The following is a 3,994-nucleotide window of genomic DNA, read 5'->3' as shown; positions in this document are numbered from 1 at the left end:
TAGGTGTGAATGGGAAATGGTCCTTTGCACCTTTTCATAGGCTTCACACTTTTTCATTCCTTTACTTTGTTGGCTATAAATACTTCATTTCCATCAGATTTTCGTGTTGAATGAATTTTCTGATCTTCTTTTCTCTTCTTCTTCTTGCACTTCATAAAATATTCGTGTGATTGACAGCCGTCGAGTGAGCTCGCTGTCACCGGAGTTTGTTGTACCGCTACAACGGTGAGTAAATAATTCTATCCTGGGAGGATATATTCCAACACCTCCGGGTACATTTGTTATAGCCCGTATTTTGCACGTTTGGATATTTCAAAGTCGTCGTGGAAAGTTAAAGGCGAGACCATTTTCAAAAAAAAAAATTGTGCACAAGTTAGTTATGAATATCATTTATGAATATTATTGGACGGAAATATTGAGAAAGGTTAAGGGCAAAAAGGAGAAATTTCAAAATGGTAAATGGTAATATTGAGGAAAGTCGAGGGGCAAAATGGGAATTTCACAAGGCATTCAAGAAAGTTCTTGAGGGACCAAAGTGTACATGGTAAGATATTAGGTCATCTTTTATTCTAAGAAAAATTCAAAAAAAAAAAAAGGGGGGAATTCTCTAGAGAAAGAAAGGATGGCCAAGTGTCCACATTCTTACTTAAGGGGCCTAAGTGTATATATAAAGAAGTGGTGGGTAAAATGAAACAAGTAAGTCATCTTTTATTTAAGAGAATTCAAGAAAAAGGATGAAAGCTCTAGAAGAAGAAAAAAAAAATGAATAAAGAGAGCATGTGCTTCTCACATGCTTGAAGAAGCCAAGTATATATATAGATAGGAGAGGTCATCTTTTTAAATCAAGAAGTTGTAGAGAAAGGGAAAAAAAATATAGAAGAAGAAGAAAGAGGAGGGGCCAATTCGGCCAAGAAGGAGGAGAAAGAAAAGACCAAAAATCTTGCCCCAAAAATTTATTTCTCATAGTATTTCTACTAATTCAAAGATGCTCTCCAACATGGTATAATTGTTGAAGCAAGAGAATTATTCTTTGGTGCAAAACTCCAACCTTAGCTAAGTTGAGAAGTTGTGAAGGAAAGGTAAGAATTCATCTCCTTGATTGTGTTATGAATGGTTTGGTATGTTGTAGTATGTGGGAAAGAATAGAATTCATAAGAAAATATGGATGTTGAAATTGTAGCCGAGCATGGTGTGTGTGTGGCCTTGTATGTGTTGTTGAATGTAAGTATAATGAACTAAATTTATGTAGTAGGTTGGTTGTTGTTGTAATGCATGAAAAAAAAAATGAAAATCCATGGAAATATGCATGATGTAGTTGTGGCCGACTAAGGGGCTGTTTTGGTAGCTATGGTAAATTGATTTTATTTGATATTCTAGTTGTTGTTAATGTGGATTCTATGATGAAAATGATGGTTTGGTAGTTTGAAATGAAGTCGTCGACGTGTAGATTGTTGATGTGGTTCTTGAAGTTAAAGGTAAGAAATGTGTTATTGATGTTTCATTTAATTTGGAAGGTTGCGGATTATGTTGTGGTAGTTGGTTGGAATCTAAACAAAACGCCGTTGAATTATGTGAAACGAGTTATTAATGTTAGAAGGTGTTTTGAGTAAAATTATTGAAATTGTTGGTATGATTGTTGGCATTGTGTTGATAGTTTGGTCGGGTTGAATTCCCGGATTGTTGTTGATTGAAATTGGCCAAGATAGATTCTTAGGGACGATGTATTTACAGGGGAAATGCTGCCGAAATTTCGGCAGACAAATGTTACTTTAAAATCCCACTTCTAAATGCTCTAATTAAGGTTTGGTAAATGTGACCAATTTGTAGATTTTGGTGAATTTGGAGCTTGAGTTTGGAGAAGCAAAAGGAGCGGAAAAGGTATGTAAGGCTTCACCCTTCCTTCTTTGGCATGTCTTAGACATAATAGGTCGAATACGAGCCTCGGGGACAACTCTATTCTCCGGAATCGGCGCCTAAAGTTTCCCTTTTTTCATTCAGTAGAATTGAATTAAAAAGTGTGCAAAATGTTGGAAGAATTTCCTAAACCTCTAGAACTCGCATAAATAGGACCCGACTACCCTAAAACCCTCACAAGTAACGCCATGACATGTAACATATGTAAATTTGGTACGCCGCCTCATTTGATCCGAGGTGGGCCCACTGGTTCCCGGATTTACCTTATTGTTCCGCTTGACTTACTTTGAAGCTGAATCCAAAAGAAACCTTCGATCCTTATTCCATTACCAAATGACAAGTACTGTACCTATCCCAACGAGAACACTTCCATGACTATAATGATAATGATGATGTCAGAAAAGAGAATATGCCTATGATAAGTACGACAAGAATGATTCCACGACTAAGAGCCTTGAGATAAAAATCCAATGTGAATATGAAAGTGTTATACTAGTTCTTGAACCTTAATTTTATTCCGTAGCTATGACACTAGTTCTAAAAGACTTCAAAGCATATGAATTGACGGATATAATGCCCATGATTTCATTCTATGCTCTCTCTTAAGGCTATTTTCCGTTGGTAGTCTCGACTTAAAATACTCGTTCCTTCAAGGTGAGACAAAGTGACCATGATTATTCCATAACGTAATCGGAGGTCACCGACCTTACGTCACTCCGATGGACACATGACTTTCTTTGGGCTCTCATGCATGCTAATTGTATGACATATGTATATCAATGTGAATATGTATATGTATATGTATATAGGGAAAGGGGAAGGGCCACTGTTATATCACCACCTGATTCAGCTGGATTTCGTCCCGGACGCGGGATGCCCGGACGCGGGATATGGGAGAGCCGGATACGGCATCTGTATATGTGATATATATATAATATGTTGGGACACTGTTAGGGAGGGAGGTGGGAGAGCCGATGTACTCGGCGTCTGTGAATGTAAATAAAGGACACCGTTTTCTGAAATGTTCTGTTTTCTGTACATGTAAATAAGAAGCACCGTTTTTCTGAAAAAGAAACTAAGCATGCATGGCATCCGCAGAAAGGCATTCATATGTACAGGTTACTTCTGTTCCAAGATAAGCTCCATATGTCTATTCCGTTATTATTCATACTGCATATTCTTTTATTATGTCACTATTCATGCCTTACATACTCAGTACATTACTCGTACTGACCCCTCTTCTTCGGGAGCTGCGTTTCATGCCGCGCAGGTACTCCCAGATGATTAGAAGACCTTACTAAAGATGTTCCAGCGGAGATGGCGAACTCCACTTGTCCCGGAGAATTGCCAAGTCCAAGTATATGCTATGATGTTATGTTCTATGTTAGAGACTTTGCAGACAAAGCAATGGGTATTGGGTTGTCAGTCTGTAAGCGGCTCCAGCAGCCGATATGCTATTATGTTTTATGTCATGAGTCTTACATGATGTAAGAGCTTACTTATGAAAAGAAAAAAAAATATTGCAGAGCTTACTATGTAATTCTTTCTTTACTGATTCAAGGGTTTCTATACGTAACAAGAGTCAGCGGGTTCGCCTGGCTCCAGATATGGGGTCGGGTGCCCATCACACCCTAGTAAAGTCGGGGTGTGACAACATTGAGGGGAATAAATTCCTTAAGGACACACTATGCATTCAGTGGGCTCGATTTAATTCCTTATACATTTTAAGATATTGTTCTTATAAGTTCCAGATTCTGCTTTGTTTATTTTTCAGTTTCTAGTTTATGTATTTTTCCGAATACAGATTTATAACAGGAAATTCAAGAGAGAAGAAATGAAGATGTTAGTTTTTCATCTGCAGAAGAGAGGGAGTAGTGGGTTTCATATAAACCACTTTTATTAACCGTATGTGGTAACTTTCCTTATCCATTCTGTAACTTCTTTCATCTCTATCTCTTCTAAACTGGTCGGGTCAGTCGACATGAGTGACCCGCAACTCAGACCCAAATATCCAACATCTCCCACTTCACACATGGTGGACTAGACCCAAACTAGTACCATATTAATAAAACGTAATTCA

At 37.8% G+C, this 3,994-nt stretch overlaps 1 long non-coding RNA gene across 1 annotated transcript; it reads left to right on the top strand.

Annotated features, from left to right (window-relative positions):
- Positions 1-395: 395 nt before the first annotated feature.
- On the top strand, positions 396-3,477 carry LOC132602297 (uncharacterized). Its single transcript, XR_009567716.1, has 3 exons — positions 396-1,079; positions 1,828-1,878; positions 3,185-3,477. It is a non-coding gene; the product is annotated as an uncharacterized LOC132602297 (long non-coding RNA).
- Positions 3,478-3,994: the final 517 nt, after the last annotated feature.

Source organism: Lycium barbarum, chromosome 7 (genome assembly GCF_019175385.1).
Source record: "Lycium barbarum isolate Lr01 chromosome 7, ASM1917538v2, whole genome shotgun sequence".
NCBI lineage: Eukaryota > Viridiplantae > Streptophyta > Magnoliopsida > Solanales > Solanaceae > Lycium > Lycium barbarum.
Note: the sequence above shows the minus strand (reverse complement) of the source record. Positions and strands in the feature narration are given on the sequence as shown.